The sequence below is a fragment of the Peromyscus eremicus genome, chromosome 8b, assembly GCF_949786415.1.
Source record: "Peromyscus eremicus chromosome 8b, PerEre_H2_v1, whole genome shotgun sequence".
Lineage (NCBI taxonomy): Eukaryota > Metazoa > Chordata > Mammalia > Rodentia > Cricetidae > Peromyscus > Peromyscus eremicus.
In genome coordinates, this window is record NC_081424.1 from 3,854,053 (window position 1) to 3,867,480 (window position 13,428).

Below are 13,428 nucleotides of genomic sequence, written 5' to 3' on the forward strand. Positions count from 1 at the left end.
TGCATTGAAATCCAGTGCTGATTGAATTCTGTCCTATAAACTCAGTCTAGATGGTGCTATAATTCATCAGATACTTGGGTCTCACTGATATTTTTCTTTCCTGGTTGTTGGTTTAATTTTTACCTGTCTAAACATTTATTTTTGCATTTGGTACAGAAGTAACAATTCAATATGATTGTTTTCCTGAGTTCTGTGGAATCATAACTGCAGGTGATAGCTGTGTCTATGCCTCATGTCTCAACTTGAGGCTTGATAAGAACAACAGGACAGAAGTGTTGCTGGACTGTGTTTCACAATTGCGCCTAAAGAAAGATTAACAGGTTTGTTTCCTGGCCATTTTGTGTTTTCTCTCTATCTCTCTCTATTTGGAAAGAAGAAGTCAGCTGAAGCATCCGGAGGACTGAGGAACTCGAGATAATTTTGGCAACAGCAATAAGGACGTAAAGCGATGAGTGAGAGGGAGCAAGTGGTACTGAGGTTGGCTGCCAGGACAACTGTGCACTGCTGACTTTGAGTTATTTTACAATAGTAAGCCACCTGTTTGTCTTTGCTGTCATGCTTGTTACTTTCCAGAGTGAGACATAATCACTGGCATATGCTGCATTACTTACCTGTGGGGAGTAGGAATCAATTCATTTATTCATGTTTTTTCTTGACATAAGAATTGAATATACTTTTAGGTGGCAGTGTGACAACTGGTACAATGCACAAGCATCAGTCTGAGTGATGAGTATCGCCAAGTGTTTCAGCATTCATCATTTGTGTGTGAAGGATCTAGCACAAAGCAGTATAGAGGTAATAAAGCCAACTGAAGCCTGGAATATTTGCAGGTATTTCTCAGGACCCAAATTCTCATTTTATTTTTTGCAGTGTTATCAATAAGAATGTGTAAAAGTAATCCTAACAGAATAGTAAAGATTAAGCAGAAAAATTAGTACCTTAAACATATATATTTGGTTTCAGCTTTCAAAGTTAGAGACAGCAAACATGAGAACTGCCTCATTTTCTATTAATATGAATTTCAATAAAGCAAATATGAAAGATTGCAAGTGCTGGCAGTCAGGGGCCTACCAAGACAAACAATGTCCTCTGGACATAACACAACCACGGCACTCATGACCACACAGCAGCTGTGGTTGACTATACAAACCCTACAGAAGATCAAGCCAGTAACATTCTGTCATCAAAAGGAAAGCAATTCATAAGTATCTACTGTTGATGGACTCTGTGGAGAGAGAGGTGATGGTTTCTGGGAGAGGGGTAGTCCTTTATATTTGGACCCTGTTGGGGTATCTCCAGGAAATGGTCCCACACCCAGAAATTTATAGACAGCACACATGGAAGTAGTGAGATATGAGAGACAGAAAGAAGGAGCGAGAGACTAACAGAAAGAGATAAAGAGAGACACACATGAGATTAAGGAACAAGATTTTTGGAGAACTAGGGATGGAATTGGAGGGGAAAGAATGGGCATGAAGATGTAAAGAACAAAAAGAAAGAATGAAAGCTGCCAGTAAACCATAGATCTGACTGATCTCTAATGCTCAGCACAATATTTTAAAAGTTTCACTTAATTTGAATGAACTGAACAAAATTAATAAGCATTATATAACCTTTAATCAAGTATTTTTCTTAAGACAAATAAAAAATGAAAAACCTCAAGAAAATAGAACAGCAGGACCAAATAGACGATATCATAGTCTAAAAACCAAAGAAAGAAAATTTCAATTTCTTTCAAACTATGCAAATGTAGACATTTTCTTAATTGATAAAGCAACAACCACTAAACCTTTGATTTTACTGTCTTTGGTTTCAAAAAGAAACTGTGACTGACTCTTTAGCAGCAGTGAACTTTGTTGTAGAATCTCTGTGATGGAAAGAAGTTAGGTAAATCACTGAAGCATATGAAATTACATCATCATCTGTCAATACCTCTGATTTCTTTCTAGAGAGTTTTGCTGTGCACTACAGTATGACTCTACAGACCTCTCATTGAAGCACAATGCTTACAACTCCTTGACTTTTAAATATTCAAATGATTCAGTCTATTAACATTTTCAGAAATGCAAAATTTGGAAACCAAGGTCTGAGTGGATGTTGGAAGTTTCCACACTGTCTCTGGGACCTCCTTTCTGGTACTGTGAAAGACAGCAGTGCACGACACACCCTTACTAGCAGTAGACAGGTTGCCTTTCCAACACCAGCACTATCTACAGAAAGTTGTAGTGCTGATCAACACCACTTAAATAAGGCCCACTGAGAAGAAGAGAGTCTCTTTCCTGTGGATGATATATTGTGCACCCTAATAAATCTTTCCTGGGGATTAGAGAACAGAACAGCCACGAGATGAGACATTGGGGCCAGACAATGGTGGCACACATGCCTTTAATCCTATCACTCAGGAGGCAGAGGTCTGCTAGATCTCTGTGAGTTCGAGGCCATACTGGGAACAGAGCCAGGCATAATGGCTTTAATCTCAGCACTTGAGATCTCATGTCTTTACTTGGGAAAGACACAGAACTTTAATCCCAGGAAGAGATAGCAGGAAGCAGAAAGGTATATAAGGCATGAGGACCAGAAACTAGAGGCTTCAAAGTAGTTCAACTGAGGCCCTCAGGGGTGAGGACTCAGAGGCTTTCAGTTTGAGGATTCATGGAAACAGGATTGGCTGAGGAGTTGTCAAGGTGAGGTTGAGTGTGGCTTTTTCTGTCTCTGATCCTTCAGCTTCACTCCAATATCTAGCTCTGGGTTTTTTTAAATTAATAAGACCTTTTAGCAATTGATATTACACTTTCCCTGCTTACTTTCTTATACATTTTTAAAAAATTGATACAAATATATTCCCGCCTTACATTTCCATATACCTCTCCCTGCTTTCCTTCAAATTCATGGTCTCTATTCCATTAATTATTATTGCATGCATATGTGTGTTTATGCTTGTATAGTCTTTAATATAACTTTCCCAGTATGTGTAATATTACTTTGTGTATGTTTTCAGGGTTGACTCTTTGGTATTGGACTGACTATTGGTGTGCTCTTCCATGGGGAAGATTATTTATCCCACTCTTAGCATTCTGTAGTTGTCTGTAGCTCTTTGGGTAGTGTTGATGCCTGCTAATACTTTAGCATGTCCATTGGTGTCGTCCTTCTTCAGCTCACATTTAGGCAGTCAAGTTGCAGAGACTTTATGGATGAAACTTCTGACATTACTAACAGACATGATCTCATAACACCCTTTCTGATCTTCTGGCTTTTACAATCTTTTTGCCTCCTCTTTGACAATGTTTCCTGAGCCTTAAGTGCAAGAGTTTTGTGGGTGGGATTTTGCAACACAACTGTACACAGAGTCATGGATAAATGCTGTCAATTTCTCAATTTTGGTGCATTATTTCACAGACACTTCATAGCAACTAATAAACTGTCTAGTGGCCTGGCTTTTATAGATGATTTTGAGTTACAAAGCAAATATGTGACATTTGCAGCAATCTTTTGCTATCTTCTGCTGTATAAGTTTGTTTAATGTAGAAAGTAGAGACAATATAGTAAATAGAAAAAATGGTCTCACATTTAATGAGTTTTCTATAGGCTTCAGTGACAAGTCCTTGAAAAAAAAGTAGATTAGTTATCTTTTCTCTCTGTATCTAGAATCCCCAGTGGACGGGGGAATCCCACAAGGCCTCAGTGCCACACACAGAATGATAGGCAACTGGGAAAGCTGAGAGCAGCAGAGTCGTTATTCTCCAGGGAAGAGCTCACCAATTGGTTGTCCAGTGCCAAATGGTCAGTCCTGAAAACATACATGCAAGTAACATTGTATGGACTGAGTTGTTTATTTATTAATATATGTATATCTATTCAATCAATTAATTAATAATTGATTGCACATGGAATCAAGTAAAAGTGAAGCCATGAATCTGAAGGAGAGTGAGGAGGGTTATGTGGAAAGGTTGGGAGGGAGGAAATAATTAACATAAACTTATAAGAATTTATAAGTAGCACTGCTTTCCTTGTGGTGATAACATCAACCTCTATGATAATTGCAAATATGTCTGCATTCACTTTGAAATAATTAACTGTTAAATTATAATACATCAAATAGTAGGAAGAAACTTCAATGAATCCATAGGGACATTATTTGAGCTACCATATGTAAGATTTCTTCATTTAAAATCCATCAACGACACCACTTATTAATTAGTCCAAGCAAAATTTTGGAAAGATAGGATATGGATCCTTTACATTTGCTCCCTCACTCCCTTCTTTCTTCCTTCCTTCCTTTTTCCTTCTATCCTTGTCCTGGAGATTTAACAAAGGGCCTTATACATGCTGTGCTAGGCAAGCATTCTTCCAATTGTGTTGCGTTACATTTACCTTAACCAGAAAATATTTATATTGCCTTTTCAGATTAATTTATATTGATTAACACAAAATTTATTTTTAAATTCATAAACTTTTGTGTATACACATGTGTGTGTGTGTGTGTGTGTGTGTGTGTGTGTGTGTGTGTTTACACTTCTGTCCATGTAGATGTTCAAATAGGCACACACCATGGAACATGTTAATATAAGAGAACAACTTTCAGGTTTTAGTTCTGCCCTTCCACCATGTGGGTTCTTAAGTTCTAATTCATGTAGTGAATCTTGGTGGCAGGTGCCTTTACCAGATGAGCTACCTCTTAGACCTGTATTGTCTTTCAACAGGCAAATGTTAAGAAAATAGGCACTTTCATACCAAGAAATACTATTACCAATACAGTTAGGTACAGTATTTACTAATTTTGGTGCCAATATCCATAGTATCATGGACTCAAGGCTGAAAGGAAATCCCAATAAGAAAGGCTACACACAACAAAATTTCACTTATTTTTTTTCCACTTAATTCATTCAAGAATGTGATACTTTTTACTATTTTATCATAGGTTAAAGTAGAGTTTTCTCCAAGTCAACATTTTAGAAGTGAATATTTATAAGTAGGCAAGTATATTAGATAATCAACTGCCCATGCTCTTCCTACAGCAGTGTATCTCCTACATTCTCCTCTTAACATTATGGGTCAATGTTGCCTGTTTTAGAAAGTCCTTATGGGACCTTAGCCCCATTTTCTTCTTTATAGATATGTATGTGGGAGTTTAGTTCATGCAATTGGGGAGGTACAAGGTTGAGGTGAAATCGTCATTCATATGCAAGTGCCCTTAAGTGAACTCATCATCTTAACTTACAGTATCAATTGTGCTGTTCACTATGAACTTTGAGTAACTGTTTTTTTTTTAATTAATATATTTTACATCTTTGCTGGAGTTTCCCCTCCCTCTTTTACTCCAAATTCCTCCCCCTTCCATCTTCCCTGTGTCCTCCCCACTCTGAATCCACTCCCTGCCCATCTCTATCCAGGAAAGGGCAGATCTCCATGAATGTCAACAAATCATGGCATATCAAGTTGCCACAAGACTGAGCACCTTTCCATGCATGAAGCCTGGGCAAGACAACCCGGTATGGGGAGTAGAGTCTCAAGGCCTGTAAAAGAGTCAGAGATAGCACCTGTTCCCACTGTTAGAATCCCATAAGAGGACCAGTAACACACAGGCAGAATGCCCAGGTCAGTCCTATGAAGGCTCCCTGGTTGTCAGTTCATTCTCTTTGAGGCCCCATGAGTCCAGGCCAGTTGATTTTGTGAGAATTCTTATAGTGTCCCTGACTCCCCTGGCTCCTGGAATTTCCTTTCCTCCTTTTCTGCAGGATTTCCCAAACTCAGTCCAGTGTTGGCCACTGTTTTGCATCAGCTGTTTCCATCAGCTGCTGGAGGATTCCGCTCTGATGACAATCAAGCCAGACATTGATCTTGTCACAAGAGATAGCCAGAACAGATTACATATCTGCTATTGCTAGGAGTCATTCTTGTAGATTCCTGGGAGATTTCATTGGGTTTTTATCTGACTCTGAAATACCACCCTTACTTGCCAGTAGTCTAACCCAACACTCTCATCCCCCAATCCAGCAACCCCAATGACCTGATTGCCCATGCTTCCTGGAAATTTTCAGGTAAAATTCCAGGATTACAAGGGGGAAAATCCAGTTTGTCATTTTGTGGGTTTCTATTTCTTTATATGAACACTCTGTATTAAATAAGAGGAATTAAATTAGTGCTCATTTTGTTTTTAGAAATGCTCACATAGCAAAATTTTCTTTGGTTCATGAATGTAATGGAGGAGAGACAGAGACAGGGTAGTGCTGGTGAACAAAGCAACTAAAATTCTGTGGAGGAATCTTTTGGAATTACCTTTTTTAAACTGACAGATTTATAATTTGCTCTAGGGACTAAGCAATATTTTCAAGTAGAATCTGAAAATTTTGAATACAGCACGAACTAAAGATTTTATTATTGTTGTTGATTAATTTGATTAGTTAATCATTAGTTTTTGAAATTCTGAGGAATATTTCATAATTATTTGGTTTCATTTTGTGTAAATGTGTGTTTTCAAAGCCATGCTTCTATGCTGTCCTGGTTAACCTGGAAATCCTAGACTCCAGCACTTTTCCCACCCTAGTCTTCTGGACACTGAGACTGCTGATTTACTTCACCTGACATAAGGTTTGAAGCATAATCTTTACTCCAGAAATTTTCTTTGAATCCTGAAGTTCTTTAAATAGGCAGATATATAAGTAGTCTATGAAATTTCCTTGGGAAACCCAAATTTATTGATATTTGTTTCTTTTCCTACTGACACTAACGTCTGAAGACCACTTTGTGGATCGGATGCACCTTCTATCACACCTAATCCACTTCTTTTGCAGAAGTGCCTTCCATTGATTTCCAGAAGAAACTGATTCTCCTGTTTTACTTCCAGTTCAAAATACTATCCACCAATTATATACTCTGAGAAGTTTATGTAATCTTTCTCCTGGGAACATGAAGTTTAAATTTTCAGACTATACATAGGAAATTCAGTTAGAAACTCACTCTCACACTCTCTGTAATGCTTTCATTGGAACAGTGAATACTTTCTGGAAAATTTTATGTTGAAAGACATGCTTTTATTGTTTGAGAAATTTTTCTGTAGTTTAAAATAAAAGGAAATTTGTTTCTGATTATGCAAATTCCCTTCGCATCTTGTAAAATTGATGAACAGGTAGAGACAAATGTAACACATAAGAATGTTTTATTTTAAATGGAACAGATGGTACTATTGTAACACTTACTATCAGTAAAAAGTGGTAGGAAAAATGTGGAGTATGAAAATGAAGTCCACAAGTGAGTATAGAGTACCAGAATGCCAATACACAGGAAAGTGTTAGGAAAGAGGACATAAAGCTGTTCTCTTCAAAGATATCCTCTGTGTCTAAGCAATCATATAATTACAGTTATATAATATTGTATAACTATATAATCTCAATTTTCAATGAACAAAATCTTATTACTGATTATTTTGAGAATAATATTAGCTGTTAAAAGACATACTGATTTGTAAACTAAAAAAAGAGGAAGAGAGGGGTCATATACAGGATAACAAATGTAGGAGTGCACAGTTTTCATACATTCACTGAAACTCAACAGTTAGGACCACAAAAGAAGCCAGAACACCGAAATGGAAAGAACTGAGATCACTTTGCCAACCTCTTTCTTGGCCACATGAGCCTTTGGCAGAGGATACAGCAGAGCTAGCTGTGCTATGACCTTTGATTTCCTCCACAGGACAGAGAGAGTAAATAATATGGCTGATGGTCTCAAGCCTTTGCTTGACATGCCAGCTACTACGTATGAGGCATTGGGCAGTCTTTATTGTGATACCAGTTATGAGCAGGAGGAGATGTTGATGCATTTCACTAGCAGGAAAACAGAAACACCCACAACTAGTATGGTTGCCATTTGCCAGCACTTAGCTCAGCAGATGGAGATGACAATTTTAAAAAAGCAGTGGGTTTTTCAGGAGTTGGAGAAGCCTGACACACATAATGCAGAAACCCAGCTACTCAAAGCTACATGCATAGTTTCAATGCACAACCCTAGTGCAATTTTTCACAAAAACATAAAATACATTAACAAAAAGACCCCAAACAGCAATTATAATACTTAGGAAAAACTGAGCTTAAATGTTATGCTTCCTTCTTTCAAAAGTTTATTACAAAGTTACCATAATTAAAATAGTATAGAGCCTAAACAAAATAAAATAATGAAGAAGATATGAAACCCAGAAGCTAACAAATTCATGAAGCAACATTTTCTATGAACATTTCTATGAAATACAAATAGTCAATATATACCAAAAATCCTCAGGAAAATGAAGATCAAAGTTTTAATTAGCTACCACATCACAGCATCATCTCTGAAACTGTTGACAAAGTATCAGTTTCAAAATCATTAATTATGTAGGTTTTGTATATTGTTGGGAGCATAGCCACTATACTGAACAGCACTGGGGTTCATCTATAATTTACAAAAGAACTCTCATATGACTAGCTATTTGGGAATATAGCCAAAAGAATTGAAATAACAGGATATTGGAGAAATGATTGTATATTCATGTTCATTTTACCATTACTTACATTAGCATGGATAGGAAAACAGCCCAAAAGCTGCTCATGTCCATTGACAGATGCAGAAAACATGAGATACCCATTCACTGTTAAAATGAAGAAAATCTGAAAATGTAACTCAGTTACATAAAACCAAGCACTACATGATTTTATTCATACAAGGCATCTAAAATCAAATAAAAACCCCAAGACAACAGAAGGGAGGCTTCCATAGAGTGGCAGGTGTGGAAGTAGGGGAATACTTTTGTGAATAGAAAGAAACAGAATGTTGATAAATTGTGGAACTGTGTTGTTAAATGCCATGGTAACAGTTGATAAAATAGTATGGTACACTTAACTTCATGATGACGGTATTAACTCTTCTCACCACAGAAAGAACAAAACCAAACAGATGAAATAAAGGGACATAAGGAAATTGACATTTACAGATTTGAATGAAGGTATTTCATTCATTGTTGCTGTGGCATCATGGATACCAGCACATATTCAAATATATCCCTTGAAAAATCAAATACATCCATTCAAATTTCTAGCTGCTTGTGTCAGTCATACCATAGCAACACTCTGGAAAGTATGATATAAGTGCATCTACCTCAGTTTTAGAAATGTTTCTTTGTGTATTTGCCATTTTCTGGATGTTATATCTCTTTGGTTTTGTGGCTATTTAAGTGGTAATAACATAGTAAAAAGTAAAGCTTCATGAAGAATCATCTGTAAGAACAGGAAAACAATCCTCATTCTATCTTAGATTTTAGTACTCAGTGTTCAACGATGTTCCATCATTATAAACTTTATATCTGTTGTTTCTCACTATAACATGGGGGATTTGGTATCAAGCCAAATGTAACTCCCACAAGCAAGTCCTTCCAGGTCCACTGTTGAATTCATTTTCTGCTCTCCTCACTGGCTATCATGCTCCTGCAAGCTCAATAAATTCTATAAATCCTCTCACTGCACTTTTCTTATTTCAAGTGAAATATGAAATACTTTTGAGTAAAAAAACAAATGCCAAAAAATGAGGTAAAACTTAAATCATAGATACAAAGGTGGTGTGTTCTTTGTAGCCCACGCTCATCTGTGTCACAGTTACTGTTTGCTCAGTTTTCTCTGGGAGTCTTTTCATGTTCGTCTCCCCTCTTCTCTCCCTAGCGACTTCCAGCACTTCCCTCCCATCCCCTACTTTCTTTCATTCTCTTGCTCATGCCTCCCTCTCTGTTTCCCTGATCATCTACTTGAATTTTTCCATAAGTAACACTCACCTATCTCTATATTCACAGCACTATTTTTGTTTACATGTTTCCCATCTCCCACAAGTACCAGCTGATAAACTGTAAATATTGCCACATCTTCATTATGTATATTACAGCACTTTTGCTGTAAGGTAAAGTGCAATCATGCCATGTCTAATAATTTCTTTTCCTGCACGCGAGGTAAAAAAAGATGCGTATGACCCATACTCCAATTACATTTTTTTCTTGCATCTTCAGCACTCTTACATTGAAAATTGTGAAGCCTGTTTCCATTCTTAACGTTCCATCTGTATTGTAGAAATTTATCTCCTAGATTCTCTAATATCAGTACACAAATGCTCCCTGTATCATTGATGTTGTACAGATGCTATTTTGTTGTTCCTGGTTCCAAAATTACTTGTGAATTTCAGCTTGTCTTACATTTCAGAAAGTAATATCCAAAACATTAGATATTCAAATATATATGCATATATATTCATATATATATGAAGGTGATATAAATAAAATTGCCAAATAACTGGGGAAACTGAGTCCCAAGTGGCCATATCTTGTTACCAAAGCTTCCAACACTGAGACTGGCTTACAACTAATTGCTTAGTTGGCCAAAGGGGTCCCCTGGGAATACCTGAACAACCCAAGGTGTTGCAAAAACTATAGGGTACTCTCCACAAACTGACAGCAGAGCCCCATTGCTGAAGGCAGCATTTACACAACTCATTCAAGGTGGAGATGTCAAGCTAGTGCCTACAAAAAGCCTTCACCCTTATGTTTCAGCAACTTTTGTACAGGAATATACACTGTTTGCTACAAAAATAGAAATGTTAATACAAAGCCAGCCACAAAAACTTTAATGATATTCAGCTATACTCATAGATCAGTGTCTTGTCTAGCCATCATCACAGAAGCTTCCTCCTGCTGCAAAGGGAAGGAAATATGGAGACTTAAAGCCAGACAGAGAGTAAGAAACTCTTGAACACTCAGCCATAAATGGAGTTCTCCATCAAATCTCATCCCTCAGAGCTCAGAAGATGCTGAGGAAGAGGAAATACACACTAAAGTGTCACTGACGGGAATTTAAGGGAAATTGACATTTTTCATTAACAGCCCAGATTCAATAATGATGCTAACTTGACAGGATGAACACTCAACTTGTTTGAATTGGCAGCATTGTTTAAATGTGGCAATATATTGTGTACCCCAAAAAAGCTAGCCTGGGGATCAGAGGACAAAGCCAGCCACTACATTAAACATAGAGGTCAGGCAGTGGTAGCACATGCCTTTAATCCTAGCATTTGGAAGCAGAGATCCATCTTGAACTCTGTGAGTTCAAGACTTCACTGGGAACAGAGCAGGTATGGTGGCACATGCCTTTAACCCCAACACTAGTAAGGAAGGAAGGTGACAGGGCACAGAAAGGTATATAAGGCATGAGTAAACAGAAAGTCTCTTGAGCCTGAGGATTTTATAGAGGTAAGAACATGACTGACTTGTTCTGTTAGATGATCTTTCAGCTTTCTCCCTAACATCTGGCTCTGTTTTTTTTTAATTAATAAGACCATTTAGCAATTTATATTACATCTGGTGCCCAATATTTGTGGCAAAAATTCACAAAAAAAGCCACTTGCCTGTGACCTCAGGCCCAAGCTGCATGCAGCCAGAATCTCCACCCCATGTAGGCCAGAGTCTCTTCAGCTTCTTCTCTCCTGTTGAGTTGTGGACTCTCTCTGGATCCCCATCTCAGACTGCTACCTCAATAGGTATCTGACTTGAAACCAACTCAGGCTTCTACTGTTCTAAAGAGAAGCAGTCAGCTTCTGAATCATCATTGTTGGCAAAATTTGTGAGTCAATTAAGATATCTTAAGAGAAAAGTTAGTTAAAAGAGATTTTTTTCCCACATTAAAAAATGGGAAACATTTTTACAATGGAGGATGTTTGGTCTCTGTTTGATGAAACATTAGGTGGTTTGAAAATAGAACAATTAAATGAGAGGATATTAATGTTAATGGGATAGATGTAATGACAATTATAAATATTATTTGTTTGATAATTTTTATTTTATCATTTAATAAGTTGGTTAATATGAGTGCCAAGATAAAAGTTTTAAAAAAATGTTAAAACAAATCATACAGAAATTCAGACAGAGACAGAAGAATTTAAAGGTGAACCTATTTCAGCATTGCATTATACAGTTACAAACAAACAGTCTAAGGCTTTTAAACAGCCAACCTTAGTCTATCCAGTAGCCTTACAGGAACTGCTAAATGCTCAAGGTTATCTATGAGCTGATTGGATTCCTGTGCAAATGTTAGATTTGAAGAGATTCAAGGAAGCTATAGTCTCACATGGTATATATTCTCTCTTTGTAAAGCAGATGTTAAACTCGTGGTCAGCTTATAATTGAATTACCCTCAAGATGGAATACAGCTGTTCTAGAAGCTGGTCCCCAGTTATAATGGAGGACATGTGGAAAGATGAGGCTACAATAATTAAACTTGAATTGGGGATGCTTGGGACAGAATGGAAGAAGAAGGAAAGAAAATTGAGTGATTTACAAAAGTTGTACAGGACCTAAAAGAAACCTTCATGGATTTCTTACAAAGACTGTTTTGAGCAGCAAATAGAATGATACCAAATTCAGAAGCTAGACACATGATAATTGAATCTTTGGCTTTTGCAAATGCTACTGCACAATGCAAAAGGATAATGAGGCCATTAAAGGCAAGATTAGCACCCTTGGAGGAATGAATCCAAGATATAATTAATATTGAAGCACATGGCCATGATGATGTTTGGATAGGAGAGGTAATTTCCAGAAGTTTGAGGAAAAATGGTAATATCATGTATTTCAATTGTGGTAAACTAAGTCACCTAAAATGGGACTGTAAACAGGACATTCCTAGAAACAATGTTTTTTCAACGAATAAATCCAATAGAATGCCCCTTCATCTAGAATATGCAGAAAGTATGGCAAAGGCAGGTATTGGACTAATGAATGTAAATCAACAAGGGACAGACAAAAGTAATCCTTTGACTTTGTCATCAGGAACTCCCAGAGGGGACTCTCCCAGGCCCTCAGTACAAATTCAGTTCAGTCCTTTCCTGTCATCATAGAAGAAACCCCTTCTCAGATCAATTAAAGAACATAATGCCTATTGTAAAAATTCATCCTGCTCAGGGAGATAAAACAGCTATGGAAGAGAGGAGAAAAAAATTCAGGAGAAACCATGAATGAAAATTGATAAAGATCAGATCTAGAACCTCCTCAAATTAAGGCTGGTTTTTGTTTTTTGTCTTTCAGGAGAATGAAGGCTAATAAACCTGAAGAAAACTGAACAAATGAGACATGTGAAGAAAAAGGACAAATTATCTAGAAAAATTGTTCCAAGAAAAAGAGTAAATTGGCCTATTGGTATATCCCATATAAATTTCATAAGTCTTCCTAAATGTTTGTTTCTGTGGTTCTCTACAGACACATAATGCAAAGGGTCTTTATGTAGTCCCAGTTCAATTAAAAATTAAAGCTGACTTTGAAGTTGGAGTGTGGTTCTCTCCTTCTCTAAACCCAAGTATGCTTTTTAAAAGAAAATGCAAAATCTCTGAATGTCAGAGAGCCACCTGATATGGGACAGAAGAAAAATGAAAATA